Below are 19919 nucleotides of genomic sequence, written 5' to 3' on the forward strand. Positions count from 1 at the left end.
TGGCAAAGTGTGATCAACAATGGGCCTTGATTCAGGTGAACTTGGGCCACCAGGCACCTCCATGGTACTGACTATCCAACCTATGTCAAGTCACTTGAATATGTCTAAGCTTCTTTTCTCCTTAAGTACACAGGAGACAATCATAAGCCCACCTGAGAGAATTTACTTGAAGATTAAGCCACAGAATGCATGTGAAAGCCTCAAACTGTGTGTCTAGGGTAATTTTTAAAAGTTAAATGATGAAACAAGATTGCCGAAGTAGATTTGAATCTGGTCAGTGCCCTAGATGGCATTAAAATTTTACTTTGAGGCCGAATGTTTTCTCTGAAAAGTAGATGATGATACATAATCAGGGTGGGGGGAGAAATAAGGGGAAAATGGAGGAACATTGGATTGTGTAGAGGAAAATGAGAGGTGGGGAAGGGGTCGGGGGAAGGAAAGAAAATGGAATGAGATAAACATCATTACCCTATGTACATGTATGATTCACAAACGATGTGACTCTACATTGTGTACAACCAAAGAAATGAAAAGTTGTACCCCATTTGTGTACACAGAATAAAAAAGTAAAATAAAATTTTTTAAAAAATTTTACTTCGAGGATTATCTTTTCTAATGGACAACATAAATTGTATCACTATCACACAAGAATTCTTTGCATCACTATCCATTTTCATTGATAGCCATTTTTCCTTATAAACTTATAAAATATACTAAATCAAAGAAAAACAAAGAAAGTTACATATCACAGAGAATTAGGTAATCTTGGGGGTGGGGGTCAATAATCTAATACAACATTGAAGGAACATGCTGTTGTTCTTTTGTCTATATGCCTATTTCCAAGTGTTATGTGTACACAATTTCCTTTTGTATTAGAATATTGCCATATTTAATAAATGTTAGCTAGAAATTAATGATTTAGAGAATGTCATATGTGAAATACCATAAGATTCAAGCAAAGGAGTAATAAGAGGAAAATCATAGTAATCAAATGCTTCCACTAAGGAAGAAAAATGGGTAAAATTCAATATGACTATGTCATTTCATGAGAATTATTTGTCTATATCTGATAGCTAAACTCAAAGAAAACAGACTAGTATAGACTGAATAGGAATTTTTTCTCAGAAAGTGACAAACTGGTTGAATTTAGACTCAGTCACAGTTATAAACGCTAATGAACAAGCTACCATGTCTGCACAATATATATCAATTGAATATTATGTAATTACTTGACTTACATATGAAGACAAGAAACAACATAATACCCATGAGAAATCTGAAATACTTGTGGTCTGCCCTATTATACTTTCTTAATCTCATTTGTCCTTTCTCTTTCCACTCTCAAGAATAACAGCACTTAAAATATCCCATATTCAAAATAGAAAGATTCAGCATATTGTAGTGTTGCAGCCACATCAATGTTTATAGCAGCTCAATTCACAATAGCAAAACTATGCAACCAACCTAGGTGCCCTTCAACAGATGAATGGATAAAGAAAATGTTGTGTACACACACAACAGAATATTCTCAGCCATAAAGAAGAATGAAATTATGACATTTGCAGGTAAATGGATGGACCTGGAGACTATCATGCTAAGTGAAATAAGCCCATCTCAAAAAACCAAAGGCCAAATGTCCTCTCTGACATGCAGATGCGGGGTGGGGGGGCAGAAAAGAAGAAGTTCATGGGATCAGACAAAGGGGAATGAAGGGAAGAGAGAGGGTATGGGGATAGGAAGGCAGAATGAATGGGACCTAACTTTTCTATGTTCATCTATGAATACATGACCAGTGACACTCCACATCATGTACAACCACAGGAATGGCAAGTTATGGTCCATGTATATATGATATGTCAAAATATACTCTACTGTCTTGTATCTCTAAAAAGAAAAAAACAGGAAGATTCAGTTATCCAGGGTTTGAGAGAAAACTGATAGGTTTGAGTTCATCTTTGGACCACCTACATAGGAACATGTAGGGTAAAAGGAATGGTCATAGAAGGCATCCTTAAGACAGACCCATTCAGCATCATCCTGCACTAAGTGACATAGGCAGCATGTCTGTCTTCACAGCTGGCCTCATCCAGTGCCCTCACCACGATTTCCCTTTATCCGGCTCACACCACCTCTCTGAGCCTCCATGTTCTCATGATTAAGGCCAACAATGCACATTTCATCAGAACCATTGTGGGAATTAAATGAGCTCACATTTGCAGTCTCTAGCTCAGCACCTGTCAACTTAAGAGATACCAGTAAATATATACTACCCTTTCTGCCCCCCAGGGTTATTGGTTTTTATTAGTGTATAAATACATGAAAAAGCAGTACAGGGCTTTTTTTTTTTAATCTTTTTAGATGTTGGTAGACCTTTATTTTATTCATTTATTTATATGTGGTGCAGAGGATTGAAGCCAGTGCCTCACACATGCTAGGCAAATGCTCTACCACTGAGCCACAACCCCAGCCCTTGTAGGGCTTTTGAACTATATTCTGCATCACCTGGGAAGTAAAGTAGTTTTCCCCTTCCTATCCTTCAGGACTTTCAAGTTTCTTTATAATGAAAATTGAACCCACTTATCCTTTAAATGTAAACATTCAATGAATCACTACCTCTCTTTCTTCTGAAGCTTCACCATTTCACTTAAGAAACAGGATAAAGAAACTCAGGAACCAAAAATGGAATGATTCACCCACCTCATTCATCTGTTGGCTTTGTTTCTACTATTTTATTTACCTCCTGTCATTTGAATCCTGGACATTTGAAATAAAAGAAAATCTTTCAGTGGAAGGAAACCATGAGGCTACCATTTCCTTCTCTAACAAAGAAGGGACCAGAGGACATAGTTGCACCCAGGAATCCCTCTTGGAAAATGGAAAGAAGGACAACGTTAGCTGGAGCCCTCTGCCACAATCATGTGTCACTTAGTGATAAGGATCTGTTCCAAGAACATGGATCATTAAGTGATTCCTACTCAGGAGGCTGAGACAAAGTGTTGCTAGTTCAAGGTCAACCTGGGCAATTTAAAAAGACCCTGTCTCAAAATATAAAAGGGGACTGGGGGAGTAGTTCAGTGGTAGAGTACTAGCCTAGCATGTGTGCAGTCCTCCGTGCTCCATCCCCAGTGCCACACACACACACACACACACACACACAGCATTCGTAGGTGACTCTGTCACTGATCCTTTATTATAGAGTGCACTTACACAAACCTAGGTGCTATTGTTTGACCATTCAGTGTGACCTCTGGATGTGACCAGGAGACTCAGTAAACAGAAGATGACTGAGCAGCTAGCTCTGCATAACAGCTCACTACTCTATAATAAACTTTTCTTATAAAGTAGCAAGAGTACACTCTAATATAACAAAGTACAGGAAAACAAATACATAAACCAGTTAAACCTAGTCATTTACTATTATGATCAAGTATTATGTATTATACATAATCGTATATGCTACACTATTACACAACTGGCAGCACAGGAGGTTTGTTCACATAAGCATCACCCCAAACACATGAGAAAAGCATTGCACTGTGACCTTATGACAACTGCATGCTCTTAGGCAATAGGAATTTCTCAAGCTGCATTATCAACTTATGGGACCACTGTCACATATGCACTCCATCATTGACCTGCATGTCATAATGTGCCACTGCACTATACTTCTAGACTGGGTTGTCCACTAGATTTGATGAAGAGGTCTGCAACCTCCCTCAAAACCTCCCCAAAACCACAGAAAAACTTCTTTTGAAGCCCCCTATCCTGACAATTGAAACCCAGCTCCATGAACACGACAGCCTAGCACAACAAGGAACAGCATCCCACACGTGGCCTCTGCCTATTTACCAACCCCACGGGCTAAATGCCTACCAACCTGAGTAGTCCCTGGGACCCCCAGTCCCAAACCCCATCCTGCCTGTTGGCTGAAGGAAGAGCCTCAGTCTCCTGCTGAATTTTATTTTCCCCTTCAGGAACCACTTAGTCCAAGTGGTATTCCAGGCTCCGCGTCTCCCTGATCGGCCTCAATGTCATAACCCACCCAGACTCTGCCAAGAGCTGATGGGGGCTTTTTGTCTTTTGTTCAACTCACTCAACAAACTTTGGAAGAGAAGGAAAGAGAATGTGCAGCAATTCTTTCCTAGGATTGGCAGGGTAGGGAACAGGCAATTTACTAACTATCAATCTGAACTTTGTGGGCAAATTTTCAGTCAGTGAAACTGACAGTGCTGGAGAAACCACTGATTTTTGCATTCCACCAGAGTCCAAACTGCCACTCAGGAAGCCCTGTGCACAGCTACCCTGCACCAGGCTAGGTAATGCCTCTCCCTCAGCCGGATGCTGGCCCAGTGCAGGCAGAGAAGGCAAACCAAGTTCAGGCAGCCTCCTATCAGCAGGCTCCACATCCATGGATTCAACCAACTGCAGATCAAAAATATTCAGGAAAAAATTTGCATTTGTATTGAACAAAGACTTTTTCCCTTGTCATTATTCCTTACATGATGTAGTATAACCTCTATTCACAGTGTTTACATTGTATTAGTATTATAATTCTTCTAGAGATGATTTAAAGAATTCAGGAGGATGTGCACAGGTTATATGCAAACACCTCAGTCTACATGAGGCACTTGAGTATCCGAGGATCTTGCTTGCTACCAAGGAGGCTCCTGGAACCGATCCCCCAGAGATATCAAGGGATGGCTGTACTTGCATGATAGCCACCGTGCAACTGTGTAGAAAGGAGGAGAGGAGGGCCTTTTCAGCTTTTTGTTGGGAGACAAACATTCACCACCCTTCTGGATAATGCTTGATGTGCCAGCTATCACAGGAACAAGCTGAGCGACTATTTGGGTGGGGATTTTACAAATGTGCAGAGGTCAAAAACCCTCACCTGAAGTCGCCTGTGGCAACATTGTTTCAATATATTTAGGAGATCTTCAGATGCTCTAAAAGGGCCCCTATCTCTACAATTCTCAATCCTCAATTTGATGTGTCATAAAATGGGGATAATACTGGACTTCCCATTCCACATATCAGCATAAGTTATTTCCCCCAAAGTTGTCCTGAGGATTAAACAATTTCAGCCCTGTAAATCATTGGGCATGAAAATGTATTCCAAAATTTGCTAATTCTCGTCCCTTTGCATTTATGTGAAGAATGCCAATTAATTTCAGAGAGGCAGGGCTATTGATTCAGTGACAAAGCACACAGGTTTCTGGGGAGACTGTAGTTCCAGCTCTGCCACTGCTCAGCTACTTAATGTGGCACAGGTTTGACATGTCATTGTATTCCACTGCAAGATGGGAAAACTCTCACTTTGGGGTTGTGGTGTGCTCTCAATAAGACGGTATGTGCACACATAGGCCACCAGAGAGCATATGCTCACTTAGGACCGCAGTCCTTCAGCTGCAAACAGCAGAGTTCCTTTATTTAAAGACTGTGCCAGTAAGCCTGGAAAGCCAGCACGTCTCCAGGATCAGGGGGCTGGCTTAGAGTCAGTACATTCTCTATAAATCACAATGTGCTGTGTGAACCATCAAACCATTGGAATTATTAAAAAAAAAAAAAAAAAGCTTCCCCTACAGTAGACTCCCTTAGGAAGTACAGACCCAGTTTTTATTTTTTACTTTTGTTTTCATGTACTTACCTATTCTTCAAATTTCATAAATCACTTTAGGGCATAAATGCCAATTACAAAACATTTTAACCAAAAAATACTTTCAAAGTTCTCAGCATTTCTGCACAAATATGACAACAAATATACAATACCCATCTGAAAAGTTCACAGATTTCACATAAACACAAAGGGGAGATAGTAAAGGGCAGAAGAGATGGAAGGTCATCTCTTCCAAGGCTGCTGGAAGATATTTGATGCTGTGTTTGAAGAGACCAGGCAAGATCAAGCCCTAGATGTTTCAGGAGCAACACACAAACCACTGACCACCTTCTTATCTCCCCCTTCCAGGCCATCTCCTTATCAAGGAAGAACTCAGATTTAAACCACTTTAAAAATGGCAGAGAATACCCTCCTTCTTTAGCACAAAAGACAAAACCAATATTCTTTCAGTCTGGGCTCAACATGGGCAAAGTTTTCAGGGCAAAACTCCTAAGGATTTTATAAGGACTAAGGAGGAGGCTAATAGTCCTGATTCCCCCTCATCCAGAAGTTTGACTCAGAGTTGAAAGAGACATCCCACCTCTAATCTCCAGCCTTTAGTGGGAGCTACAGAGTCCTTCTTCGAAGGAAGTTCTCCATGAGCCCTCAGGGGTGAGGAACTGGGGGTGAGGGTGGGTGTCCAGGAAGAAGAGGGAAGCCAGAGTCCGCTCGCTGTACCCCGTCCACCCTCCCTGTAGGGACCTTTAGCCTCATGTCTGAAACTTGAGCTTAGAGGTCTCCACAAAACACAATTCAAAAGGACTGAATAACCCAGCCCATCCACATATCACAGATGAAATAAGGACATAGGGATGATGGGGCTCCAGACACACTACCCCAAAATATGCCACAGCAGAAGCAGGAAGGCCACTCTCAACCTTCCCCACACCCTTTCTCCCCTGAGATGGTTAAAAACCCAGGAAGGATTTTCTGACCCTCCCTGAAGCAGGTCATAAGAACTGTCTGGAGAGGTGTCCTCCCTGTATCCAGAGGAAAGGAGCAGAAGTCACAGTGGTAACAAGAAGAATCTAAGCAAACAGGCCTTGTTGAGCTTCTCAGTTTATGACCAGTTCGCAGGACCCCTGTCATCAATCATGGCTCTCCGTGACTATCAAACCTACACATAAAAATAAACAGGTTTCCTGCATCTTCAAGAGGCTCCTGTGCCACACAAAACTTATTTTAAATAAGTATGTATATTTTCTACTAATTTGTGTTTTGTTATATGGGCCTCAAACATCTCCTAAAAGGCCCATATTCAGGCTTGGTCCCCAGCATGGCACTACTGGGAGGTGGTGAAAACCTTAAGAGGCAAGAGGCAAGACCTTGTAGATGGAGGTTACATCACTGCAGGCATGCCTTTGGAGGGGATTTGGGGAAACTGTTTTGTTTCTGGTTTTTTTGTTTTTGTTTTTGTTTTTGTTTTTGTTTTTTCCTCTGTTTCTCTCTCTCTCTCTCTCTCTCTCTCTCTCTCTCTCTCTCTCTCTCTCTCTCTGTCTGCCTAGCTACCATGAGGTGAGCATATTGCTCCACCATAAGCTTACCACCTTGACACACTGCCTCACCACAGGTCTAAAAGCAATGTGATCAACTGAACATGGACCCAAACACTCAAAACTATGAACCAAATAAATCTTTTCACTGTTTAAGCTTATAATGCCAACTATTTTGTTATAGTAACAGAAAGTTAATGCAGCCTTATAGGAAGAAACTATAAGTGGATATTAGAAAGACTCAACCAAACTATTTTCAGGTCTCTACACAGTTAGAGTGACTCCAGGGCCTATTTGAAGCCAATAAGACATCAGAGGATATCTGCTGGTGGTTTCTGAGAGAGCTTCCACTTTTCTGATAAAAGGGACAAAGTGAGAACAGAGCTGCTAGCATTTCCCCTTCCTCTTTCTTCTTGTTAAGTGTGTGGGGGAAATGATGCCTGGAGCTGCAGCAGGCATCGTTAGAGTCTCTGAAGTACAAGCAAAAGACACAAGGCCAGCATACTTCGGATGGGGAAATAGGAGAGAAAGAGTTTGGGTCCTTGATGGAATCCTTTAGTTAATGAATCTTAAGCCATAATGTACTTGACTTCTGGTTAACAATTAACATCCTCAGACTAACAGACACTATTAGGTCTTTGCTACTGTATCTCACCTGGTGCAACACACATCTCTGGATATTTCAGAATCATGATGCTACACTTTAAGTAGGACCCACATTTTTTCCACAGATTACATCTAAGTTCCGTTCCACATTAAGTATGCAGAAAATTTTAAAGTAAGGGGGAATACACCCTTACCCAACAGTCTGGCACCTTCTTTTACAGCTAAAAACAGTCTTACCATACAAATCCAGCAATTGTGCCCCTAGGTATTTACCCAAATGAGTTGAAAATGTATGTCTGCACAAAAACCATACCCAAATATATCCTTATTCATAACTGCCCCAAACTGGAAGCAACCAAGATATCCTTCAATAGGCAAAAGATGAACAAACTATGGTTGATGTACAATGGACTACTAGCAATAAAAAAGAAATAAGTTATTAGGCCACAAAGAGACATGAATGAAACTTAAATGTATAGTTTTAAGTGAAGAAGCCAGTCCGAAAGGTACATTACAGTATGATTCTGATTATTTGGCATTCTAGAAAAGGCAAAAGTATAGACAGCAGTATTTTAAAAAAGCGGTGTGGGGGGATACTTGGAGGACAGGAGATAGGTTTGGAGGACAGACAAAGGGAAGGGGACATTCAGGTAGCCCAGAGGGTGTTTCAGGCAGTGAACGTATTCTGTATGATGCTGTCATGATGGATCCATGACATTGCACAATTGGTGAAACCCACTGAATATACAACACAAAAAGTGGACCTTAATGTCAACCTATGGACACAAATCAACAATAATATATCAAAACGAGTGTACTAATTATAACAAGTGCACCACACTAATGCAGGATGAGGATGATAATCAGGAAAACCCTGTGTGGAAAGGGGACATATAATTGTAACTCTCTGGGCCATCAACTCAATTATTCAGTAATTCTAAAATGTGCCGAAACACAAAATCTATACATAGAAAAACACTGTAAAAGGAGATGATGGGGGCAATTCCTAAAATGACAATAGTTTTTTTCTCAAATAAGTTCAGAAAGTAATTCAATTTAGTGAGTTGCCGGGAAGGGTTGGGCCAACTCGTCCACCTCTGCTGGGCCAGACCCGCCATCAGTACCTGCCCACTCATTCTCGCTCCCTGCCACTCGCCCAGCTTGCCAGTGCTTCCCCAGGGTTCCATGTTATTTTTACCTCTGATAATGACATCCCTGGCAAGGAAAATATCCTTTAGATGCTTCTTTATGTTTCTGGAAGTAACAACCTGGTAAATAATGAATTCCCTGGGCCCTGGGGCTGTTTCCACAAAGGATCTCATAACCAAGACATTGTTAAGGACTCCCCACCTGCAAGGCCCAGGTGCTCATAAGTACTGGCTCCGCCTCTGCTGTGCATCTATAGCAAGGTTTAAAACCTCAGTACCAAAAGAAGGTTTGCTGAATTTTTTTTTTTTTTTTTTTTTTTTTTTTTTTGCCATAAATTTCTTTGGATTTTGGAAAGCTGGTTTAAAATTCGAGTTCTAAACTGATTTCAGTGGTAGCTGGGTAATTATTACTTGATAAAAATAAAAGTAGTTTAAAAAAAACAGCTATTATTTGGCTGTCATCTCTTCCCCTCTTTCTTTTATTTTTTTGTTTCTCTTTTATATTTTTCTGAGTAAAATGCTAATGGCTATGCCCAGTAGTCCTCACGAAAGCGTGGACTTCATGGAATTTGCCGGAAGAAGGCATTTGCTGAGCAAGCATTCCCTGGAGAGAAGTCACTGTGGCCAGATCAATGAAGCCTTGGTAATGGAGCCACCAGCTGGGCCACCGAAATGGTTTCGAGACAGCATAATTCTCAGTGATAATGAGATTTTATCTGAACAAATCATTCCCAAGAATGGGTCATGGGTATTTTCAATACCTGCAGTCTGTAAAGCAACAAAAATGAGTGACTCACAATTCCTCCCAAAGGTCAGGCTTTCCCATGCCTCCCAGGCCTTGTACACGCCTCTGCCTGGACTAGCCTCCCCGCCCAGACACACCCCCACCAGCCTCACCTCACTCCCATCCCAAGTCTGTCGCACCCACACACATTATTCAGGATACAGCAGGGAAGTTTGTCCCTGAATTTGGATGTTGCATCCGAATTCTCCAAACTGGTTATTCAGCTCTTCCTTTCTGCCCCAGACTGCCTGGTACCCATCTCCTCTCACAGTGACTACAGCATCTGTCTGCAGAGAGCTCGGAGGACAGGGCCTCTCTGTGACAGCACACTGTCTAAAGTGGGTCATCAACAGATGTCTACTCAATACACCATCACAGAAGAAATGAGCACACAAATGAACTCTATACCCATTCTGCGTGTGGTGGCTTTAGCATGCCTGCATGTGAAGTCTTTTTCAGCAAGAAATGTTTTTCAGCCTGACAAAACATTAACATGCTTCATGTGCCTCGTTTAGCACAAAAATAAGCCCACAAAGTTTAACTCTGGGGAACGCTTGCTTATCTGTAGTTATTCTTCCAAATCACAGAGAAACACAAAAGAAATGCAGGTCTTTTAAGTAAAACAAATACACTTGCAGGTTGCTTTAACCACACAAAAAATACCTGTGATGAGATAAAACGCACAGAATCACAAATGCTTGCCTGGCAGGCAACATGTTCCTTCATTTCACCTCTTTTTGCAACCACAAAGCAATTAAATTTGCATGTGGGCACGGGGCACTGAAATCAAGTGGGGCAGGTTTACTGGGACACAGGACATCAGGCTCTTTAATGGGAATTAGAGAGGCAGGAAGATAGGTTTATTGGTGTTGTGTCCTTTAAGATGCTGTCTGGCTGAATCAGAGCCCAGCCAATCCTCTTCCAATACTCCAGAAGCTTTACAAAGGAAACCAAGTGTCCTTCTAGTCTCAGGGGACATGGCACATGCTGCTCCACCCAAGAGGGTCAACCCAGCTGGCCCCAACAGCTGGCCTCTGGGAGGCTGACCTCACGAGAGTTGACCTCAGGAGCATCAGCCAAATAAAATGGGGAACCCAACCTAATAAGGAAAATGTCAACACTTCCTTTCCTTATCAGTAATTCCCAGTCCACTGCAGTTACAGGCTGAACCGGGAAATGAGGCTCAAGCTGCAGAGATGAGATACCAGTTGGCTTTAGGGGTATTTTCAAATTTCTCTGAGGATGCCATCTTTCACTCATTGCATCTTAGGATTCATTTCATCATTCATGCAAATGCTTGAATGCCCTCCCCAGTTTAGGCCCTGTTCAAACATAATCCAATTTACAAGAATGGTGAACAGCCATCTTTGTGGGGACGCTGGTGAAAAGCAATGGAGGAAGGGGAGAGGTCTTTCATCACTTTCTCTACTTGTAATTTCCCATGTGTGAAAGATTTCCATTTGGTGAGATACTGAATTCAATATGACAAAACGACCAAAGACACACAACAAGATTAAAAATAATATTCTTAGGAAAGAAAAATAAAAGTAATAAGGAAGTGAGAAAATAGTTTTTTTCTTTTTTCTGCATCTTTAAAATGTATTGTTGACTTGAAGATTTTAAGGGTCACTCCAAGTTGAAAACTTGAAGACTCACTCACAAGAAAATGTAAATTAAAACAATAAAATACCACATTCACCCTTCGGATGTGCAAAGATTAAAGAATTTAACTGACAATATCAAGCTTTAATAATAATATAGAGTAAATAGGACCATATATACTGGGGAGTATACATGAACATAGCCTTGTGGAGAACAATTTGGTAATTTATAATGAAGTTAAATAAATTCCATGGGGCTTTTTTTCAGTGTCCAGAATAATCACATACATGCTCGGGGTTACCTGCACAAAAATATTCACTGATGAATGATTTTTATAATAAAATTAGAAACAACTTACATGTCTATTTCATTTATAAAATTGAATTCACACAGTGTTAAGAGGACCCAATGCACTCACCGGCATTTCATTCGTATAACCAATACCTGAAATAAATCAACTTTTAAAGACAAAGGTTTTGCTTTGTCTCACAGTTTTAGAGGTGCTAGGCCATGGTTGGCTGGCCTACTGCTTTGGGGCCACGGCAAAGCAGAACATCATGGCAGAAACATGTGGCAGAGGACGCTATTCACTTCAATGGCAACCAGGAAGCCAGAGATAGAGGAAGAGGAGGACCAGGGTCCCAATGCTCACAATGACCTAACTTCCTTCCATTAGGCCCCACCTCCTTCAGGTTCCTAGAGCTCCCAATAGTACCAAGATTAAAGACTAAGTCTTGAACATGTGGGACTTCTGGGACATTTCAGATCCAAACTATACTGCCAAATATATATCAGTTAAAGGAATAAACTCCACTATAAATGTTGTTGAGTCTCAAAAACATACTAATGAATAGACAAAGCAAGATGTAGTACAAGTAATTAGAATAAAAAATTAAAACTTAAAAAAAAGGATGTAGAACAATATCTAAGTACCAGATTGTTATATAAATTTAAAAAAAAAAAAAAAAACTACATACTGTTGTTCATGGATGTATATGACAGGCTGGGGGGAATGTGTGTGTATGAAATCCATGGTTCCTAAACAGGGGTGATTCACCTCCCCACTTAAGGGACATTTGGGAATGTCTGAAGATACGTTTCTTTGTCACAACTCAGGTTGGGGGTGCTAGTGGAAAAGTGGGTACAGGCCAGGGATGCTGATAATCATCCAACAGTGCAAAATACAATCTGCCACCAACAAAGAATTATCTCATGCAAAGTGTCAGCAGCACTAAGGTTAAGACACCCTGCTTAGAACTCTAGAATAAAGTTGTTTTTACATTTTAATTGCTGAACTAAAATCTCCTGGCACAAACTTACCCTTTCCAGTGTGTACAAATCTCTTACCCAGCCACTGGCTGGAGTATGGATGATCCAACTCCAAACACAAAAGGCCATGTCTCCTCTTTTCAAAAAAGTCACATTGGCTACTGCTGTACACTATTATCCCCTTGAGACTTTAGATATTAAAGTGTTCCCAACATTGTAATGAAAGTCTTTTGTGTGCAACAGCACTCTGTCAAACATCCTTCATCACTGCCAAAACCCACAATGATGCCTTCACGTCCCCAATTACACCTTCCTGTGCCCATCTGCATCTGCCTCTTCCCATCATTCCCTGGTTTATAAAAGTGGCTTCATTTCCTGGTTAGTGAATACAAACTGACATTTATTTTGGAAAATTGTTTGTAGATTATGTTTTGGTAAATTGAAACATGTTTTAAATGAACTAAACTAGGTCATTCCTTAAAGGAAATTGCTAATGAACCTTGGGTGAAGCTTTCTATCATATAATAATCTTAGCCTAATTTATCCACTGCATTAAGCACTACTGATCATACATCAGGATCTGCAGAAAACAAACATATTAAAATTTCTTTCTATCCAACTCGTAAGAAGAAATTGCTCTAAAGATGCATGTGTTCATTCTGACCAACCTGAGACTAGATCCATAAATGGGAAAAGTCAAAAGGAAGAACAAACAGTAGTGACCCTCAAATATACTGAAGCAGAGACGAAATGGACCAATAATGCCGGAGATGTGTTTCTAAATAATATTCAGACCTGTAGTCACCAGAGGCCAGGGTTGGAGTTGAGCCAGGATGGGACTAAAATGGGGTAGCTTCAGGGAATTTTGTGTTGGTGAAACAGTTCTTATCTTTGATTGTGGTAATGGTTCCAAGAATCTCCACGTGCAATAAAATTTCAAAGAACTATAAACACACTCAAACATTGAATGAATCATGTTAAAACTGGTGAAACTGCTGTAAAGTATACAGTCTGGCTTGCTGTACTGTGAAGATGTCAATTTTCCTGGTCTGGATCATGTTCTAGTCACTTAAGTTGATACCACTTGGGAAAGTTGGGTTAAGGGACCTCTTAACACTTTTTTCAAATTTTCTTTTACATTTACAATGAGTTTGAGTTTTAATTTTTTTTAAATAAGTGAAAATTAAATAATAAGTTCAGCATCATATATCATTAGTGAATTGAAAATTCCATTTTGTACCTATTAGGATAGCTAAAGTACAAAACACTGGCAATAGAAAGACTAATGAGGGAATGGGGACACAGGGACTCTTATTCAATGGTAATGAGAATGAAAAATGGTACAGCTACTTTGGAAAACAGTTCAGCAGAGTTTTACAAAACTGAACATACTCCTAACTGTAGGATCTAGCAATCATACTCCCTGGTATCTACCAAATGAGTTTTAAACTTCTGTTGAGAAAACTACTTGAAAACTATTCTGTATGTCAGCATAACGGTGGATACATGACCTATTTGCCTTAACTTACAGAACTGCACAAAACAGTGAACACTAATGCAAACTATGAACTACTGTAAATAATAAAGCACCAAGAGTGGTTCCGCAAATGTACCACGGAAATTCAAGATGTTCATAAGAGAAAACTGCAAGAAGAGGGGGAATATATCGACCCTGTACCCCATTTGTCTGTAAACGTAGAACTACTCTAAAAAATGAATTATATTAATTTTAAAAGCCACGTCAAGTCTATTTGTAAGCAAAGCGCACTCTGGTGAAGGACAGGGAATACTGGTTCAGTACAGATAACTGCTATAGCTGACCATCCCTCCATGCCTGTGCCCTCATGTTCCCCATCAGGCGGCAGGGGTGATAAAAAGTAACACCTGTAAAATTGCTCTGAAAGCAATACAAAGCCCTACAAATAGAGACTTAACTCTAATACTCTCCAGATTATACAAGAGATATATGTAATAAATTGAAACACCCAGAAAAAATGTACATACAGGCTCCCTGATAATGTGTCACTAAGATAAGCAGGAAAAAAGATGGCCATGAACCCAGAAAAGCCCCTGCCTCTCTCCCCATTGTATTTCAGAGATTCTATAACTGGTAGAAGGTGGAAAAAAATAACAGCAGAGCAATATCTGCCCACTCATGTTAATTGCAGCATTATTCACAATAGCTTAGTGGTAGAAGAAACCTAAATGTCCATCAATAAATAAACAGCTAAAGAAACTATAACATATACACACAGTGAAATAGTATATACCCTTGTAAAGAGAGGGATATCCTGGGCTGGGGATGTAGCTCAATGGTAGTGCTTGCCCAGCAGGTATAAGACCCTGGTTAGAAGAAGAAACTCCTATCTTATGCTGTAATAAGGGCGAACCTGGAGGACATTATTTTGACTGCAGTGAGTCAGTCACATAAAGATAAATACTGTTTGATTGCACTCATATGGGGTATCTAATGTAGTCATACTCTTAGAAACAGAAAATACAACAGTAGTTTCCAGATGATGAGGGTGAGGATAATGGGGAGTTGTTCAAAGGGTAGAGTTTCCATCATCCAAGATGAGAAAGTTCTAGAGAGCTGTAGCACAAACAAATATGCAATTAACACTATTCTGTACATTTAAAATGCTTAAGGTTGTAGATTTATGTTGTGTGTTTTCTACAGCAATTAGATTTTTTAAATAAAATCAGAGCAGAAGCATGATTTTTGTCACAAAATCGTGAAGTTTAAACACTGTTTACAATCTGGTCATGACACTGAAGCCTAAGAGAGATACTGATCCACCTGAAGGAAGAAAGCTCAGCACACCTCAGCATAACTCTAGCAGAAAGGAACCCCAGGAAGCTGACACATGACTGTTTTTGCTAATGAAAAATAAAGTGAACAAAATGAGCTCCCTTAAACCTACTGGAAACCAGAAGTTCATGGGTAGCACTTGAGGTTGTGAACACACTTGCACTAATTTTGATTTCCATTAAATATCTTCTCTTTTTTTTTTTCTCTACATGTGCTGTTTAATATTCAAAATAGACCTTTGGAGTAGGAATTTTACAAAAGAATCTTTAGAAGATTTTCCTTTGCCAGGGACTGTATAACTAAATGTCAGTTACCTGTACACAGGTCTCTCTGATGCTCCAAAGAAAACTTAATCATTGCATTCTACTATTTACTTGTTCTAATTAGTGATACATGACAGTAAATTGAATTTTGACACATCATACATAAATGGAGTACAACTTCTCATTCGTCTGGTTGTACATGATGTAGAGTTATACAGATTGTGTAATCATATATGCACATAAGGTAATCATGTCTAATTCATTCTACTATCGTTCCTACCACCATTCCCCTCCCCTCCCTGAATTCCCTTCTGTCTAATCCAAAATACCTCTATTCTTCCCTAACCTTGCCGCCACCCCTTATGGTGAATTAGCATCTGCATATCAGAGAAAACATTCAGCCTTTGGTCCTTTGGGATCCGTTTATTTCACTTAGGATGATATTAAATATCTTCTCTTAACCAGTAACAAAAAGAAAGCCATCTATCATTAGTGGAGAACTTGTTCTGGACTGGCTTATATGTAACATTTCACTGACTCTTCTTAGTGACTTTTATGGCAATTGTCATGGTTATTTATTGGTGTGTAAAAACAATCCTAAAACTCATAGGCAACAACAACAATCATTTTATTCCACTCATGAAACTCAAATTCAGGCAGGGTGGTTGGGGATAGCTTGTCTATGCTCATGTGGAGTTGACCAGGCCACTGAACTGGGCTGGCTGAAGGATCCTCTTTCAAGATGGTCATTCCTATGGCTGGTGAGTTGGTGCTAGCTGTCAGACTGGCCTGTGGGCCAGAGGCCTTGTTTCTCCCACTTGGGCCTCTTCATGGGCTTCCCAGCTTCCTCACAGCATGGCAGCAGGGTACCAAGGGCAACACTGCAGAGCAAGATGGAGGTGCCCAGCAATCTTAAGACAGTCTTGCAAACCACATAGTATGCTTCTGCTAGATGCCACTGGTGAAAGTCACCACAATGCTTCACTCAAGATCAAAGAGAAGAGACATAAACCCAATCAGATGGGAGGGATATCAAAGGTATATTGCAAGAAGGTGTGGTGAGAGATACTGGTAAAGCCATCTTTGGAAATTACAATCTGCCACCATGTTATTGACATCATCCCCACTGTGTAGATGAGGAAATTGAGTCTTGGAGAAGTCATAAGTCCTTCATGCCCCCAAAGTCACATAGCTGTGAAGTCATGGACCAAGATCCAAACCCAGATATATCTGACTCACAAGTCAGATCCCTTAACTGCTGTGACTGTCCTGTTTCCCACTTCTTCTACAATTCTCTAATTACTGTAGTGCAAATGGTATCTATTGTCTTTGCATAGGAAGGGCTTATTTCATGTAACTGACATGAAAATAAACTTGAACTGCCCAGCCCTACAGCAGCTTAGTAGTTGACAACAAAGAAAGCTCTCTAATTTTTTTCTAAAATAGATATGTGTCTTCTTCCCACTAAGTATGAACTCCTTGAAAGCAAGCAACAAGTTCAGTAAGACCTGATATCCACATGAAATTTGATACTGTTCTTTGAACAAACACAACCGGAGTTCAATAAACACTTATTCAAAATGCACCTACTTGTTTATATCCTGTCTCTTCAACTCCCCAGCAGATTGTGGCTACTAAAAGGCAAAGACAGAGAGCTGAAGTTCTGGATTCCAGGAACTGACCTGCCGCAGACTTACCAGTCCCTCAACATTCCCAGCCCTACAAGGGAGCCTTCAAGAAATGCATGTCCTGAAAATGAATGAATAAATGAATGATAAATACAGGTGGAAACAGGAAGAGTGGCATTCCAGGTTTATAATCACTTTCTTCATTCAAATAAGCAAAAGTTAATAAAATGAGCCCTAAAGGAAGGCGACCTGACATTCCAGTGGAGAAATAACAAAGAATAGTGGGTCTCATGTTGGAGAGAAACAGATAAAGACACGAAGCAAAGAAAACATGAGTAGAAGAGTTTTTAGCTGAATGAGGAAAAGGAAGCAATTTATAAGCCCATTCATTGATTCTGACACATTTTGTCACCTTCTCTACTTGGATTCTGGAGTCAAGTGCAGAACACACAAGAAGAGAAGAGGAAGGGAATTAATGTTTACTGAAGTCTACTCCTTGCCAAGCACTCTGCTAAGTATGAGCTGGGGCTTTTACTCCCACTTAAACATTTTCATAATAAAACCTGGGGCAGCTAGAACAGGAAGCAGGAATCAGAAGTAGTGGGGCATTTTACTGGCTTTTAGGAAACCATTTTAAGAAATAATTACAGAGATGCAGCAACTAATTCTACTTTACCAATATTCTAAATGGGAAATCCCACAGGTGCACTGGATTGTTAATGGATGAATTCAAAGAGCAATATTTTCCTTTCCTACACACATCTTTGTAAATGAAGTTCCCTTTCTTTCATTTACCACCCAGCCACTAGTTTCTTTTAGGCTTTCTATATCTACCACACACTTCTTTATTTTAAAAAGAAATCACCACATGAAGCTATGTGCTCTTTCTTTTCCAGGAACAAGTAGGCACGATGGATTGTATTGGTGATTAAAGTGGAAAGTATAGTGGAAAAAAATAATATCTTTGTGCTTTGCATCCTCAGAATTCTTTAAATATAATTTAATTTTGCTGACTCTTGCCCTTGAAGTATGTTAAGTCAGAGAGAGGTAACATTTTCTGCTTTTCCCATTTCTCTATTGTATTAAGGAGTCTCTTCTCATGTACAGTCTACAGAAATGTTTGGGGGAAGAGGGCAGAGGACCTCAGAAATGTATTATTATGTGGAGAAAACCAGTATTCATATCTTTCTTCATCTGATCCATAATAATTTCCTGTGCCTTCTGTAATTTCCAAAGCCATTTATGCAAAAGCATACACTCTCCACTTTTCTGAGAAAACTACCTCCAGCTCCACCAGTAGTACCATGATGGTGTGAGATGACATGGTCACAGATGACTTTAATGTTTCCATCACTGAGAATGGTGGCTTACGTCTTTCTCTGCTATAACCCACCAGTTTATGATTCAGTTCCAAGTACAGTCATGAGCAGCATAATGACGTTTCAGTCAATGACTGACCACATATAAGACAGTGGGTCCCTAAAGATTAGAAAAGAACTGAGAAATTCCTATCACCCAGTGATGTTATAGCCATTACAGAGCAATGTGTGACTCCTGTGTTTGTGGTGACGCTGGTATAAACAAACCTATTGTGCTACCAGTCATATAAAAGCACAATAGGTATAATTATGTAAGTACATAATACTTGATAATGATAATGCATGACATTACTGGCTTATTATTTACTTTGTTATACTGTTCATCCTTAGAGTGTACTCTTTCTACTGTTAAACAGCACCCTGTCACCCCAGCAGCAGCCTCAGACACCTCATGTTTGCTGATTGCATCAGGAGACTTGATTGCATCAAGAGGCCTCCTTGAGGGATTGACCTAGACTATCTAGGTTCTGGAAAGTACACACTAGGATGTTTGCACAACAGAATCACCTAAGGACTCACTCATGTGAACTTGTGTAGGTTGTTAAGTGATACAAGACTATGTATTTGATGTGTGTGTCACAGAGGAGAAAATTCTGTTCAAACTAAAGCCCCCTTTCCCCACTCTCAGCTACCTACCTCTCACTTCTACCCACAAAACAAAGCTTCTGGAAGAAACAATACTAACCATCTTTCAGGTTCAGAGCTCAACTAGGTATTTAAAATACAGAAAAAAATTCTTAGGATGACCATACGTTTTTGCAAAGCAATGTTTTTGACATCCTCCAAGAGGGAAAAATTCCTCAAAAGAATAAAGTGAATTTCACAAGGAAAGTACAAGAAAGAACAGATGGATCCATGGAATGGCTTCCCAACAGCTCTATTCTCAGAGCTGGGTGGGACCCTCATGTGTGCTGCAGGGTGGCTGGGCCCCTCCAACTCTACCTCAGCCTCAGCGACTTACTTCTGCTTTAAGATATCTTTTGAATAAATTATCAACTTCTATTTTAACTAAGTGGTTTCCTAGATGAAGGATGCCATATTCTACCAGTCAAAAAACCACAGCATTCCAGCCATGTGCAGAAGTGACAACTTGAAGAAAAACCAATGCAGTTACCACTTTCACTTCTGTTACATTTTTCAAGAATGGTATTAGTTTTAAAATGTGTCCATGTTCTTAGACATCCCTTCCTTTGAAAGATGAGTCCTAACCCATTCTGCCCCTAGACTCACCTTAGTGACCACTACAGTTTGAATATGGATTGTTCTCCAAAGTCCCATG

General features: G+C 40.1%; 1 protein-coding gene across 3 annotated transcripts in view; it reads right to left on the minus strand.

The window, feature by feature from the left end:
• ELMO1 (engulfment and cell motility 1) overlaps window positions 1–19919 on the minus strand; it is a 565675-nt gene that overhangs the window by 510944 nt on the left and 34812 nt on the right. The window contains exon 1 of one of the 3 annotated variants that reach the window (XM_079151167.1): window positions 13354–14271. The exons of the other annotated variants lie outside the window; for them this stretch is intronic. The gene's annotated coding sequence lies outside the window, so the exon portion shown is untranslated. Of the gene's footprint in view, window positions 1–13353; window positions 14272–19919 lie in introns of those variants that run through there. 3 annotated transcript variants of the gene reach the window in all.

This window comes from Sciurus vulgaris, assembly GCF_902686455.1.
Source record: "Sciurus vulgaris genome assembly, chromosome: 8".
NCBI lineage: Eukaryota > Metazoa > Chordata > Mammalia > Rodentia > Sciuridae > Sciurus > Sciurus vulgaris.